The following is a 16,881-nucleotide window of genomic DNA, read 5'->3' on the forward strand; positions in this document are numbered from 1 at the left end:
CTATCTCTTCTTCCACCATTAACATTAATTATGCCATTGTTCATTTTCTCTTCACCTTCTATTCCATCTATTCCTCAAAAATATTTAAAGGCAGTGGAATCTGGTGTAGTGTCCCAACTAGAAGAAGATTCGGCTGAATTATCTCTTATGTGCACAAGTTCTAAATCTATCTGAGGTGATCATACTGAAGATTCTACCTATGAAACCACCACTTCATGTAGTATTGGTAATTTCTATGTCTCCATAGTTGCTCCTAATGCAGGTTTCTTTTGTTGTACTACACCTTCGAACTATAATGTCCCTTCTGTATTTGATGCAACCTTGTTCGAGGCTACTATGGAAGAAAAGGATTTCTCCTTTCTACAAATTTCCTACATAATGAGTAGCAGTGCTAATTGGGGGTGTCTTTGTAGGACTAAACAAATTAGAAGGAATTTTTTCATTGAAGATAAAACTTCCCTTACTATTCCTTGGTCTACCTCTAGTTATATGCATAAGAAAAATAACTAAGGAAATTGATTAGGGACAACCATACTTTGGAGAAACCCCACCATAGTGGATGCATGGCTCTTCACCCACCTCCTAACATACTATCTATGCCCTCTAGTTTCCCTGCAAATTTACTGTCACAAACGTAAATCTACCAAAATGCTAAAAGAAAAATGTTACGTGGATTGTTAGAAACTCCCCAAAAATGGTGCCACAAATGTTAAGGGATTTATATGTCTCTATTAATTTCCCCCCACTTAGAATTTTAATCAAGCTTCCTAATATAAGAGTTGCAAAAAATTACGGTTCTAGGTACATATCTATTAATGTATACATACTCTATTCTAAAAATCACACCAACTATATAATCCAATTTATCTCTCTAGCGCATTGTATTTAATCCTAAAATCAACCCAATACAGAATTAAGTACTGACTACTTGAATCTCAGATCTTTGTCTTAACTCCTAGATTGGAAATCATTCAATTTCTCTGATCAAACTTGTTGAAGTGAAGAAAATTATTAATTTTTACTCAAGAATACTAAATATCATAAATCAAAGGAATGAATTACATAAACAATATGTAGTGTTTATAGTATTGGAATTCTAGCTTCTTTGAGTCTAATTTAATTGCTTAGATCTATATCAATCTAGGATAAATAACCACTCATAAAAAATCTAATGATAACGTAACTTGCCTTAATCCTACTTTCAACCAAATATTAACTCGAATAACTCTGACAATGACTTGCTTCAAAAGAACTTTCTTTGCTCATAATTTCAACTTAAGGTCTACAAGCACACATTATCATAATAGTATCTCGTTCAAACCCAACATGTAATAATGTAATAAATTCTAATTCTAGCTTTAATTCTCTGATAAATAATAAGCAAGACTCAAAACAACATTCAATTCAAAAACAGTGAACAAGAGGCTAAATGAAAAATACAATTGTTCAATACTAAATCTAATATTTGCTAACAAATACCAAAAATTCAGTACTAAATCGATTTGATAAAGCTTGGGCATGATCAGTGGTGGGCCCTTGCCATGACCTGTGTCAAGTCAAGTTAACACACAGTAAATTAAATTACTCACGAAACATCAATGATTAATGAATAGAGCCAAAATAATATCTTATGAAGTCTTCAATAGAACTGATACATCATGATTCCCAAGTCAAATAAAATGAATGTATAATTTCTTGTAGATTCACAAGCTAATGAAATTTACTAAATCATAGTAAAAGAATCTACTTCTACTTTCAACTAGTGGAAGCCAATAGATCAATGAAAACAATATGAATAAGAAGATGATAAATCAATGGCACATAACACAATAAATTTTCCTTGGGAATCCACTGCTCAAAACCCCTACTATCTATATTGCATTAAATCAGAAATATGAGTGAATATAGAAAGTTTGTTCTCACAAGAATAATTCCACACAAGTATGCTCAACTCTCTACCTCACAAGACTGCTATTAGCCAACACTTATCCAATTTCGACTACCTTCCAAGCCCCTATTTTCTTGCACAATTTCGAGGACGAATAACACATATTTAAAGATAATTCATGCATCTAAAACTGCACAATCCAACATAGGTCCTTCTCTGATTGCATGCATAATATTTAGAACTTAGTAAATTGTACAACTGATACTACACAGACCCTGTACTATAGTCTCAACTAGGTCTTTCTTTGAACCCACATGCATGAGTTTCTCATGAGAGAATCTTCAGTTAGCTAGAGTAACACTTGTTCATGCACTGTTGCACCAACTGATTGTTAGTCCTCTATTAGTTCCACAAATAGTTAGAACTAATTTAACTAGACATAACTGAGTAAGCTGATTTATCTAATTACAACTCAATTTAAACTCATAATGGACCCCTAAAATTTATGGAGAACATATACATGACCAAAGAAAGACTCCCAAATTTAAATTCCTAATCTAATTAATTTAATTAAATGTAATTAGCTATTTAGAAGTTACTATGAGCATAGAATTTGATTTTAATCCTCAGTTTAGTTCAAGGACAAATTAAACTAGAATTTCTTGTTTCCATTTCTCAACACCCTCTCTCAACAAGAAAGAAATTATCAACTACGGTGATCTTGTCTCTGTGAAACTCAAGTTTACATCTTGAAAATGCCTTTGTCAAAATGTCAGCATCTTTCTCCTCCATGGGAATCTATTCTAACAAAATGATTCGCCTCGATACAAAAAATCTGAGATGATGGTATCAGATATCAATGTGCTTGGACCAATCATGAAAATCTAGATTTTTAGATAGTTTAATACAAGTCTGATTATCGCAGTAAATCACTATCAGATCCATCTATTGACCAAACAGACCAACTAGGATCTTCCTCATCTAGATGGCCTCACATGCTACCTGACTTGCAACCATGTACTTTGCCTCTTCCAAACTAAGTGCAACTAATCTCTGTTTCCTGCTGTACCAAGAAACTGTCGTTGACCTAATGTTGAATATCCCTCTTGATGTTCTCTTCTCGTCGAATGGAGTCCCTGCCAAATATACATTAGTGAAGCCTTGAAGCTTCACTCCCTCTATCTATTTGTACCATAATCCATACTGACTAGTTCCCCTAAGGTATCTTAATACATGCTTTCCCTCCTTCCAATACAACTTGCTAGGCCTAACTATTTCTTGACTAAGCTGGTTAATTACATAGCATAAACTTGTCTGTGTGTTCACCAAGTCCATGAGTGAACCCAAAAGCTTCCTGAAAACAATAGCTTCCACTACCTCTCCAGAAGCAGCATCCTCCTTCCTCCAGTTGCCAGCTACACAAGTTTCCATATGCTTGCAACTCTCCATGTGGAACCTCCTGAGTATCTCATTGGCATACTTGCCTTGAGACATAAAAAACTCCCCATCACCCAACCATACTTCCATGTCTAAAAAGTAATGTATGGGCCCCAAGTCCTTCATCTCAAACTCTCTTGGAAGGTCCTCCTTGCAATATTTGATCAACTAATCATCAGTTTTTAGTATGAGATTATCAACATAAAGTAAAATGATCAACCGTTTACCTTCCACCATTATGTGCTATAGGTTCGCATCCGCTTCACTCTTCGTGGAGCCCAACCCGATCAAGTAGTTGTCTATCTTAGTGTACCAAGCACAAGGTGCTTGTTTCAACACATACAAGGCTCTATTGAGCTGGCACACATGTGACTCATTATGTACACCTCTTCCTCAATCGTTCCATTAAGGAAGGTTGTCCTCACATCCATCTGACGTATCTTCCAACCCATATACACTAATAGTGCCAACATAGATATGATCAATGAGTACCTTGCAATAGGAGCAAAGGTCCAATCATACTCAATCTCCTCTACATGTGAAAAGACACGTGCCACAAATCTAGGCTTATGATTCTACACACTACCATCTACAACATTTTTTACCTTGTAAATCCAACAATAGCTCACCATAGACTTATCCTCTGGTCTTGGAGCCACATGCCAAACATGGTTACGAACTATGGAGTCATACTTCTTCATCATGTCGTCACCCTAAATTGGCTCCTGCACTTCTTCCTCAAAGGAAGATGGATTTGTCACAACACATTCGATCATAAGAGCCATGTATCTAATGTACATGTCAGGTGACCTCATCTATCTGCAGTGTGATGTGGGTGCTCCCATATTCTCTTTAGCATCTCACAACAATCTATCAGCCTCTCTGGTTCACTTTCTCCTATTTCTAGAAGTTTCTTCCTGAGTTGATGTCTCCACTCTCGAATCCTCTACATGTGGCTTCTCCATATCAATTTGGGGCTCCTCAACCTTACGAGCTAAAAGCTCCTCAAATGCATGTAGTTGAAGCTCCCTCTCAAGGGAAACTCGCATGGCCTTCTCCTCATCGAATATGACATTGCTACAAACCACTGTCATCTTGTTGGTTGGTAAGTACACCTGATAATTATGTGGTGTATCAGTGTACCCCACAAATATCCCCAACTCTGTTGTTAGCTCAAGATTCTTTTGTGCACCTTTGGTCATGTGGCAATATACTGATGACCCAAAAATCCTGAAGTGACCAACATTTGGCATCTTATTGGAATAAGCCTCCTTTGGTGTCTCCACCTAAAGAATCCGATGCGGGCTATGGTTCTACAAATAAATCGTTTTGTTGCATGCCTCAACCCACAAGTGTAGTGGTAGGCCCTGATCATGCAACATCGCCCTTTCTGTCGCTACTATGCTTTTGTTCTTCCTCTCGGTCACCCCATTCTGCTGAAGGTTATGGGGTGCCATGAACTCCCCTTTAATCCCTTCCGCTACATAGAAGTCCTTAAACTCATTTGAGTTGCACTGACCACCATTATCACTCCATAGACCTTTAACATTCTTGCCTAACTCTTTCTCCACCAATAATTTAAACTCACAAAACTTTGTGAAGATTTGATCCTTTTTTTGCATGAAAAGTACCCATCATTTTTTAGAAAAGTCATCAACAAATATAACATAATACCTATGTTTGGCCATGGATGTTATTGAGAATGCTCCATAATCATTTGAATGGACTTTCTCTAGAATAAACTTTACTCGACTATCTCTATGGTGAAAGGAAGAACTGGTGTATTTACCCAAAGCACACCACTTTCATGTATGAACTTTCTCTAGCGTACCTTTGGGAAAATCAATGGAGATCTACTGCATGATCTTCACAGCCCCATGATGCAAGTGGCCCAATCACCTAAGCCACAACTTGCTATTGTCTCATCTTTGCACCATATATTATTTTATTCTGAATGAAACAGAAGCCTCTACCTCCAACTTATAGAGATTTTTCACCTAAATCCCTATCTTCTTTATTTGACCCATGGCTATGTGTCGAAGGAACACCTTTCCTTTTGAGATGATGACATCATAGCCTCTATGCTCAGTCATGTCAATGGATACCAGTTTATTCTTCAACTCAGGCACATACATAAAATTATTCAAGGTGATTGGAGCCCCATGCTCCCTATGATAAGTAACCATGCCAAATCCAGTAGCACTATAGCTCCCATCATCACCCATCTCAATATGCATCTGGAGATCTTTCTCCTCTGGGTCACTAAATAAATCCATGTCGCCAATCATGTGGAATGAAGCTCCACTGTCTAAGTACCATACACTTCCCATCATTGATGACACCATGCATGTAATAAGGGAAAAGTCAAATTCGAATTGAGAGGTGAAATCCTCATCCTTCACTCCTCCTCAGGACTTCTTGTTGGACTTCTTCAGTGGAAAATTTGTATCAAAATGGCCCAGCTCATGACAATGAAAGCATTTCACTTTCATCATGTATTCCTTCTTACCCCCATGGCAAGAATATGATTTGTAATGGGAATATTTCCATTTCCGCTTATTCATCTTAATCACTAAGGAACATTTCTCTTCATCACCAGTACATGATGAAGAGCCATCCCTAGTGTTCCTCTTGATCTCCTCTTGCATCAAATTCGAACACAATCATTCCCAACTTGAAAGCTTGTCCTGACCATTGACAAAGTCCTGATAACTATGCCAACTCTTTGGGAGTCCCAGGAGAGCAAAGCTTGGAAGCCATGATTCAAACACTACCAAGTTCATCATGACATCGAGTGAACTTGGTCAAGTATTTTGGTATATTCTTGCCTTTCTCCATTTTGATTTTTCGCAGTTTGTCCTTTAGTGCGAATTTCCTTGTTCACCATTTTTCTCATGCAAGTCTGTCAATGATTTCCACATAGCATACAAGATTTCCTTTCGATGGAGACTCAAGACAATGTGGTCTCTGACTTCCTCAAGTATTATCTGCCTCGCCTTTGCCACACACTTCTTCCATTTAGCCACATTTTGTACATCGAATGTTGTTGACCTACGAATTTCTTGATCAATGAATTCCTTCAAGCTATTATCATTCATTAGACCCTTCATTCTATCCCTCCAAGATATATAATTTTACTTTCCTTTCAAGGCATACTCAAGCCGCAAACCGTAGAATGGAATATGAAGTGTTTATTGCAAATTCTAATTTCACCTGTAACCCAAAATTCAAAACTTAGAAATCTCCACTAGTATATTGAATTCAACTCCGATACCATGTATAATTTCCTATAGATTCACAATCTCATGCAATTTAATAAAGTACAGGACAAGAATCTACTTCTACTTTCAACCAACAGAAGCCAACAATAGATCGATGAAAACAATATGAACAAGAAGAATATAAATCAATGGCACAGAACACAATAAGTTTTCTTGGGGAAAGCCACTACTCAAAACCCCTAATATCTATATTGCATTAAATCAGAAATATGAGTGAAGATACAAAGCTTGTTCTCACAATAGTAACTCCACACAAGTATGCTCAAATCTATTAGCCAACACTTAGCCAATTTCAACTGCCTGTGAAGCCCCTATTTCCTTGTGCAATTCCTAGGATAAATAGCCTATATTTAAAGGGAACTCATGATTCCAAAAATGCATAACACAAACATAGGTTCTTCTCTAATTGCGTGCATGATATTTACAACTCCGTAAATCATACAACTGATAGTACATTGTTTGTACACTCTAGCCTCAACTGGGGATTTCTCCGAACTAATAGGCATGAGTTTCTCCTGAGCGAATTTTTAGTTAACTTGAGGAACACTTGTGGATGCACTAGTACACCAACTGACAGTTACTCCTCTATTAATTCCACCAATAGTCAGAACTAATTTAACTAACCATAACTCAGTAAACCGAGTTATCTAATTATAACTCAATTTAAACTCATACTGGACCCTTAAAATTTAGGGAGAACATATACATGACTACAGAAAGAATTCCAACTCGAAATTCCTAAGATAATTAAGTTAATTAAGCTTGATTAACTATTTACAAGTTACTATGAGAAGAGAATTTGATTTTAATTATGAGTTTAATTCAATAACAAATTAAAATGGAATTTCTCATTGCCATTTCTCAACAATGAGACACATATGTTATGGTAAAAATGTTACACTAACTTCCTTCTCCTCTCTATCTCTCTTTTCTAACCTATGACACTATTGACAATCCCTTTTTAAAGTGATCATTTTCTCAAAATATTACAACTGAAATATACATTAATAGAAAAAAATTATTTAGTGATGTAATATTAAGACAAAATCGGATCTTTAGGAGCATTGTTCTAGTTTATACAATTGGTTACCATAAGAATCAATGTCTCTTGTCAAATACAACTCAATGTTTCCATACAAGGACTAACATACTCATGGAATTTCTTCTATATCTTGGATTAATTGTAGAAAGGTTCCAAAAATGTTGACCATTGCCAAGAGGAGCGTGAAAGCGTACTATTGGCCTCCAAGGGAGTGATCTTAGTACCAAATTAAGTGCATAATATAGTATTGAGCAGCTGCCTAGTACTGAACTCTCCATCCCAATGTTGAATCATGAAATAGACCTATCACATCTAGCGAGCTCATGTTTTCATATCAAGGTCTCCCTAAAAAAGTTTTAACTAGATTTAAATGTTAGCAACATAATATAAAATTAGTGTAATCACATTCTTAAATCAACCAAAGAATTATGAAAATTACCCTCATTCATTGTCATTTACCTCCATTCATATTTTTTCTGTGGGACAGACAAAATTATAGCTCTAGATACCAAAAAGGATCAAAATGATGAAACAAATTGTGAAATGTGGTGGAATAAGGTGTTATGAAACCAGCTCAAGAAAAAGATAGAAAAGATAGATCAACGCCTTAAAATTCAGCCTCTTCGAGGGGGAAACCTCCTTTACATTACATAAATGAACAATTCTTGGATGATACAAATGACAAAACCTCCTTTCTATATATAGGAGTCTAAGGAGTCACAATATAACCCAGCCAACCTAACACTAATAATATAAAGCCACAAAAATAATAATAGAGGGATTCTATGGGGCACAATAATAACAATATGGGGATAATAGGGGCACAACAATATTAATAAGGGGTACAACTACAATAGTAATGGGGTAATCACTAGTATTATAGGGACCCAGCATGCCCCTCTCCTTGATGATATACTAATCTACGACAAGTATTGGAAGGATCATGTTGAACATGTTGACAGGGTGCGATCATACTAACGTTAATGCACCAGATCTCATCAGAACTCCGCAGCTAAGCGCGCTTGGGCTAGAGTAGTACTGGGATGGGTGACCTCTCGGGAAGTCCTAGTGTTCTCTTTCCAATGCCACCAGTGTAATCCAAATTGGATTCTCCAAGGAAGAGTTATGCGAGATCTCTCGTAGTGACCTGAGATTCAGCACGATTTCTTCTCAAATGGGTTTTTTTTTAGCTTCTGAAACGTCGCAGAAAAAAATTTATAGCGAAAATGCCACGATGACCTATTTGGAGCAGTGAAACCCTAGAATCCAAAGCTCTGATACCAAATGTTATGAAACCAGGTCAAGAAAAAGATAGAAAAGATAGATCAACGTCTTACAATTCAGCCTCTTCGAGGGGGAAACCTCCTTTACATTACATAAATGAGAAATTCTTCAATGGTACAAATGACAAAACCTCCTTTCTATATATAGGAGTCTAAGGAGTCACAATGTAACCCAGCTGACCTAACACTAATAATAGAAAGCCATAAAAATAATAATAGAGGGATTCTATGGGGCACAGTAATAACAATATGGGGGTAATAGGGGCAGAACAATATTAATTAGGGGTACAACTACAATAGTAATGGGGTAATCACTAGTATTATAGGGACCCAACATAAGGTATCAAAAGGAGAACAGAAACAAGTCTCAATAAGCAACAAGGGATTGTTGCTTCTAGAAGGTTTATCAGGATATGCTAAGACCTACAATCTGTCTACCTTGTGTAAATACTTGCTTAGAAAATGATTGGATGCCTTATCAGCTCTCTCTATGGAATAAGGACTCCTAGGATCACAACTCGGACATTTCAATGGCATGAAATGACCTCATTGATTCCCACTACATTTTTCTTCCTTGCCTCTAGAAGTATTTTATCCCTCATCTTGAGGTGACTATGAGGGCAACATGATATGCTCTTCACATTCATTTTGTGTATAGTTTATCTCTCATATTGACACAACTATCATGGCTATAGGATACGATTTAAGAATCCATGGTGTGTAAAGTCTAAAATGAATTGCTCTCATAGGAAAACCAAATTCTCACGATAAGGTGCCATGCAATCCTCCCTTCCCTCATTTCTCTCTTCGAATACATAAAGAATTTAAGTATATCTAAGTGCACTGATCATTTTCAAGAGAAATATATCCATTTGGCCCTCGAATCCTTTAAAAGCATAGCTACTTTGGGATTAAGGAACACTGAACAATCACATGAATGCATTTGAAATATAGGGTTTGTCAATAATTGTAATCCACTCGAGGATGCAACTTTGACGTACATACCAAATTTCCAAGATTTAGGTTTTAAGACCATGACTAGGGTTTGTAAAGGGCTAAGTGCTATTAATCTCATCAATCGCTGGAATTTTCCTGATAATTCCTAGAAAGCTTTAAAACTATGACAATATCCAAGAATTTGGTTTAAAGGGTTGTTTTGGATTCACTCCATTTGGTTTGATAAACATGGGTGAGAATTATCCAATGTTTCTAAGGTTCTCACTTGAGCTTCAGCCATCCATCAACATTACCTTGGCCATCTAATCTTTGGTCATTCACTGCTGCAATTTTTAGGTATTGTCTTTACAGTTCTGATGAACGAACTTGTGGGAATGACTCATATCATGTCAAATGCCTAATCCTTCCCATGGATGATATGGGGAACAATCTTCACACTATTATCCGTAAGGTACTTTTACTTGATTTGATGAATTAAAATCCCTTGCACCAAGAACACATTTTATAGTTTTTCTTATGTTGACTAAAATAGTCTATGGGTTCAACATAGATTAAGTTTTAATAATCAATGGGAAACATTTACAAGAGATTGTTATTGGTGTGGGATTAAGAGAACATTTAGCGCTATACACCATTTTTTGGAAATCTTTTATAATGTACCCTTTTTCAAAGGAAATTTTAACCATAAAAAGAGATGAAATATGAATGTTTGCAACTATGAAATCAAGAGATCTCACTCTAGACTGAGCTCCTCATTCACTGTATTCAGTACCTCTCGATAAATTATCGCTTTGGTTTTATCCTCAAATATACCTTAAATCCATAATGATATTCATTTTTCTTATTAAAGAAACATATAGTGGAGTTTATTGTGTAAGAGAGAGGTATTGACTGACTCACTCATTCATTTAGTGGGAGATGTAACACTAAAACGAGGGACAAAATGGATCATGTTAGGAAATGATGTACTTAGCCTTGTTGTGCAACCCAAAATTGATCAAACCTTTGTAATGGGACTCATGATTTTCATTCAAATTATTAGCTGGTAATGCTCGGTAAGAAATGCCCATTGGCATAAGGCAACAGTAATAAAACTAGAGAGTTACAATGGATAGGGGAGAAAATCCCAGAATCATCACATACCAACTTACAAAGAAGCCATAGCCATTATCAGTAGAGAATATGTGCATTCCTTAATAAGAGTTCGTTGTTCATGTTCCCCTTCATTTCCACGGGAGTGATGTTAAGGAGAATAGTGCTAGAGAGATGTCCTTGTCCATGTGGACAAACTCACTAGAGAATCATTAAAGGGGGTTATAGAGCCTATGGATCAAATAGTTTGGACTTAGAAAGATCTTGTACCTTGCTTCATAATTTCAAAAGAACTTATCAATCTTAGGGTAGGATGGAAAGATGTGATTCAAAGTATTTTTGGATATTTTATTCTTTCTAAAGGTGGCTTTTATTAACAAATCCTTTTAACGAAGTTTGAACCTTGATTTTTTTTTAAACTAAATCTATAAAAATCAACTAACATACACCTGATAGGTAGACCAATTTATAATTTGGCGGAGGCTCACTCAAACTTGAATGTTATTATTTTCATTTGTAATATGACCTCTGTTTGAATCACAAAGGAAACCTCTTAATCAAATTGGGGGCTCCACTTCAAAGTAAAATAGGGTAGGATACATTATTTTCATTTGTAATAGATCTAAATTTTAAAAGATATTTATTGTTCAAGTGGTGGGTTGTACTTGGTTTCAATTGCTAGCATTAATATAAAGATTATGTTTTAGAACTTCCATTTGAATCTCAAAATAAATTTATCATTCAAGTGGTGGGATGTACTTGGTTTCATTTGTTGTCATTAATATAAAGCTTATATTTCATAACTTGCATTTTAATCTCAAAAGAGATTTATTTTTCAAGTGGTGGGTTGTACTCGATTTCAATTGTTGTCATTAATATAAAGCTTATGTTTCAAAACTTCCAATAAGTTTATGCTATGGATTGCAAAAAATAAATATTATTATTATAAGTAGCTAATTTCCAAACACCGAAACTTCCATTGAAGTTTAAATGGTGACATAGAAATTGACAACAACCCCTTGGACTAGCTGGTTTATATTAATTTTGTTTACAATTTAAATGTTTATGTTCATATTACTAAAGAGATCAAATATCTTTTCGAGTAATGTGCATATCCTTCTTAATATTTTTCTCTTGGATTTAATGCATGATATCCATCACATATGATCTCCTTCAAGGATTATTTTACTTTCATATGTTGATCTTGTAGGTGTCAAACTACTAGAATAATAAATTTATAACATATGATTTCTGCAAGTTGTTTTGATTTATTCAATAATGTCAATGTTTAAATCAATGTCTGATTAGTATTTGATTATTGGTTATGCTCAGGAGAGTAATTTTTCTATTGGTATGAAATCCATCCAAGGTTTTATATTTCAAAACCATAGCTAATCAAGTAAATTTTATCGAATAAATTTGGTTACTATGGAAAGGAGACACCTAGGCCACTTGTGTTGGCTTTGTTAGGTTGAGGACTAGTTTTTGCAGATGGATAGGGATGGGTGAAGCACAAGAGGACTGTGAGCCTTGTATTTAATGTTGATAAATTTAAGGATTGGATTCTTGTAATGTCTCACAATTCCTCTATAATAAGACTCCATAGAAGATGAAGAACTATAATAGTTTCTTGAGAAAGGATTTGAATATTTTGGCACTTCAAAAACTATTATTGCCTTTAATGACTCTAGGACTATTCAATACATGGGGCCTTCACTAGGGGAGAAATACCATACCATGTGGGTTCATATTAGGGGATTTATATTGAGGAAGAAATGACACTTTATGTTGAGCATATAATAGGGGTTAAAGGGTTTTAATATTGGAAGGTATAAAAAATGGAGCTCAAAGTTAATGAATAAATATAAAGGGGTATAAAAAATGCTAATTAAAAAATGGAAACCTATAATATCTAGTGAAAGTAGTGTTTTTTAAATTGGGAAGGTGTATTGGGTTTGTATTGGTAGGGGGTTAAATAATGTAATTTTTAGAGCTATTTTTCAATATGTAGTCAAATTAAGGGTTTTGTTTAGTATGACACAAATGCATATGCTATGTTTTGGGTTCATTGCGTGAAGCCACTGTGATTGAATAGAGATATGCCATAAACAAAAAAAATAAATTCCTTAAATATATGCACCAATTTACTATCAATATATTCTTATAATTTGACCTTATTGCGTTGTTCCATAACTCCAAAGTCACGCTACAATGTAAATTTGGACTCTTGAGGTAAATATATGTAAGACGTTAATATTGATTGATACTTATAATTTGAACATATAAGCTTGATGCAGAACTTCCATTTCAATTATAGTGAGAATTGAGTGCCTGATAATAGTAATATTTGTTAAGCATAATTAAATAATGAAAATTTTATATTGGATTCACATATTAGTTGTAGTATATTTTTATTAATAACATGTAATATATTTTCAAAAGTGTTTTCTTTTAGCATGTGAATTTATGTTTAAATAATTTGAATTTTTCCTACCTTTACTGAACAAAGATGTGCATCAACTACAATATTTCTTATGGAGTCCCTCAAATTTCAAGTCTTGTAGAGTATGTTATTGATGTTAATTGTTATGTTCTTGTGTTTCCAATGACACAAAATGGTGAAGAAAATTGTTGCTTGCACTTCATCCATGCTTGTGAATTGGCAAGAGATGATGTCTCAGGAAGAGAGTATGTTATTTATGTTAGTTAGTTATGTTCTCATGTTGCGAATGACAACAAATGGTGAAGAAAATTGTTTCATGCACTTCATCCATGCTTGTGAATTCACAAGAGATGATGTGTCAAGAAGACTCTAATGGCAAATAAATTCATGTTCATAGCGAGTTCGGAACATTAAAAAACATACTTCATAGCCCATACTGCATTTAGTAGTAGTTTAAATGAAGGAAAATAAGTATTTGAATTGCAAAAGAATTACAAGATATGGTTGTTGAAGTTGAATGATCTGTCTACATCCTAGGAATCCATTAATTATAATATATAGTTATCTTTCAATTATAGAGTTTTGTATGGGATGGAAAATTCATTAGTACTTGTACTTCCATTTATCTTTTATTTTAACCATCCATTGGGATTTTTTGATCTAAGAGATAACGCCATAATCCATTGCATAAGGGTTTACTACGTGCTATTCATATTTTATAGACTTTCTACAAAAACATAATGTTTCATAATACTTATAATTAAGGATTTCGGACTTACATTATTTGAATTTTTTGCAGACCTATTCCTACAAGAAAGAACATGTATTATTGGGAGATTGACAAAGGAATTAAAGAAATCCTGAAATCTATAATTCAAAGTGGATTGAAGTACAGAACAACAACAAGAAATCATGCTCACTACATAAGTGACCTTTTTGGATTCACGACGACTGCCAACCAGAAGGAATTTGGTGATTCTCAAAGAGATCTAAGAATGACTATTGATGAAAAAATGGATGAATACGAGATGTTTTTTTTTCAAGACCATAGACAACTCCCAATGTCTTGATTTGGGTAGTATTCATGTTCTCAATAAACCCAAAATGATAGGAAATGTTAAGTTAATAAGTTATTAATATGTGTGGTATAGATATACCATATGCGGACATGCTTAGCAAGATGAAATTAGTATCCGTTCCATTTAATATATATATGTAATTTTTGTGATTTTTTAATCAAAAAAACTAGAGGCATCATTATTTTTGGAATAGAAAACACATCATATATTTCATGATGTACATCTAGATTGATATACCATTGAATCATAGGATGGTCACACATGTTCTCCTGCTCCACATGAATAAGAATAACCAACATGTTCTCTTTTTCTCTAAACATAAGAGACCCTATATATTTTCATAAAAAATTTCATTTGGTTCAGATCAATATGTCCCTGGATTGTTGGTTTAGATCCATATAGGTAGGTTTGATCTAAATGTTAAAACTTGTCCTAAGTTCAATAGCCTATTCCCCTTATTAAAGGTTGTCACTATACACCATACTTTCGACAAGAAAGATATGAATTCCAATTATGTTGTATACCACAGACTAATTTATAGTTTGTTTATCAAATCATATGTTTGTCATAAAAATGGACAACCTGATGAAGAGGAGAAAGAAGAAGAAAATTGTTTACAAATATAATTTACAAAATTTTCGAATTAATAGCAATGATAATGATGATTACCTTCACCATGACCATTAATTTTATTTATAATTTGGACATGATTACTTCGAATTCCGTACTAAATGTAACACTTATTTCCATGTGGTACATTCTAGAGTCCTTATCCATAGTAAGATACAAAGAAACATTTACTAATGAAAGGACAATGAATTTCACTCTGAAATTTTCACCACTTGAGAAATCACCAAGTAGCTACTAAGTTATAATTTATCTCCATGGTATCTACAATGGGGTTAGACTATTAAGGAGCTATTCAATATTTTTCACCAATTCACCATGACTTGTCCATTATTATCCCCTATTGTGCCCTGTATGTTATGATTCATGAATATAATTTATTATCCTTTTAGTGATTCTATAAGTGATCAACTCATTAATAAATTTGGTTTAACAAGAATGGAAGGTTTATTCGAATTAATATTATCAATATTGTCCAAATATTATCTGTTTTGGAGTTTCTGTCAAATGTTACTAAATAGATTTTGGTCAAATCATTATCTTTTGTTGTTAAAAGTTGTGTTTTTGACAACATATATGGATTATGGTAAGTTGTGTAGAATTCAAAAGTAAAAATTATGATGCCAACAAATCCCTACATGATTATGATCAAATTTTATTGGAAGATATATCCAAGAAAATTCCAAGACTAGGTAGACTATGACATCTATATTTATCTTTTATTTTTTCTTGTTATTTATTTGGAAGTTCTTCATTTCTAGCTCACAAGGGTAGTTGTATTAGTCTAAAGATGATAACAATGTTTTATGCAAATTGTGTCTCACAAATGATCATGTAAGATTATTTTGTTTCGTTTCGAATATGGATTCAACCTTTTAGTTTTACAATTTTGACTAAGATGCATTTTTTCTATTATAACCATAGTAGCATTTTTTTTATCCTATAGCAAGTATTTATACATACATAAAACATAATGCACATCTATAATCATATTAGAGTTTTTCCTATTCTAATCATAGTTATTTATATAAAATTATCAAACATCCATAGAACATAAGAAGGCACATTTATTTACATTAGTGTCAAGTTGGAACCAACATATGATTAAGATAGATTCAATAACTAGATCTTGACTCTTCTGAGTCTATTTTCTACTATGATCTCTGAAGAAATGCCTCCAATTGATCCGTTAGATGGGTCTAGAGTCTTCCATGTCAATTGGCTACTCTGACTAACTTCTCTTTTCTTTATTCTGCTTTCTCTGGAGAAAAAATACTAGTCAATGTTTTCCAACCTGACGAGCCATACTTGCTCGATTGATTGATAAATTTGGTATAAAATTTAAATTAAAATGTGAGTTAGAGTCTATATAACATTCTTCTATGGAGCAAAGATTGGTTACAAGTCATAATTGATTGATTGATGAATTTAGTACTGGATTATGTTGTGTGTAGAAATGACTCTAATAGATCTAGTAGCTAGGAGTTTGTCCAACTTGGACTACATATCCAGGCCCTTCTTGATCAATGGGGAGGCCTTCATTCATTAAGTGGCATGAGAAAGAAGAGTACAAGCATCCGTTACAAAAAAGGAGTTTTATACCTCCATACTGAAACATGGCCAAAAATACAGAACTCTGATGGAGAAATGGACAATGCCATTCCGTTCGTGGCATTGAGAAATGCTGAAACCATAAAAAAATTGTCAAAACATGACAAAGTGAAAATTTAGCCCTCCTGCCAAAATCTGCCT

At 34.2% G+C, this 16,881-nt stretch overlaps 1 pseudogene; it reads left to right on the plus strand.

The window, feature by feature from the left end:
- Positions 1-8,609: 8,609 nt before the first annotated feature.
- On the plus strand, positions 8,610-8,729 carry LOC149139489 (5S ribosomal RNA; annotated as a pseudogene).
- Positions 8,730-16,881: the final 8,152 nt, after the last annotated feature.

The sequence above is a fragment of the Pinus tabuliformis genome, chromosome X (assembly GCF_031772625.1).
Source record: "Pinus tabuliformis cultivar Carrire ecotype Pingquan chromosome X, CPIR1, whole genome shotgun sequence".
Lineage (NCBI taxonomy): Eukaryota > Viridiplantae > Streptophyta > Pinopsida > Pinales > Pinaceae > Pinus > Pinus tabuliformis.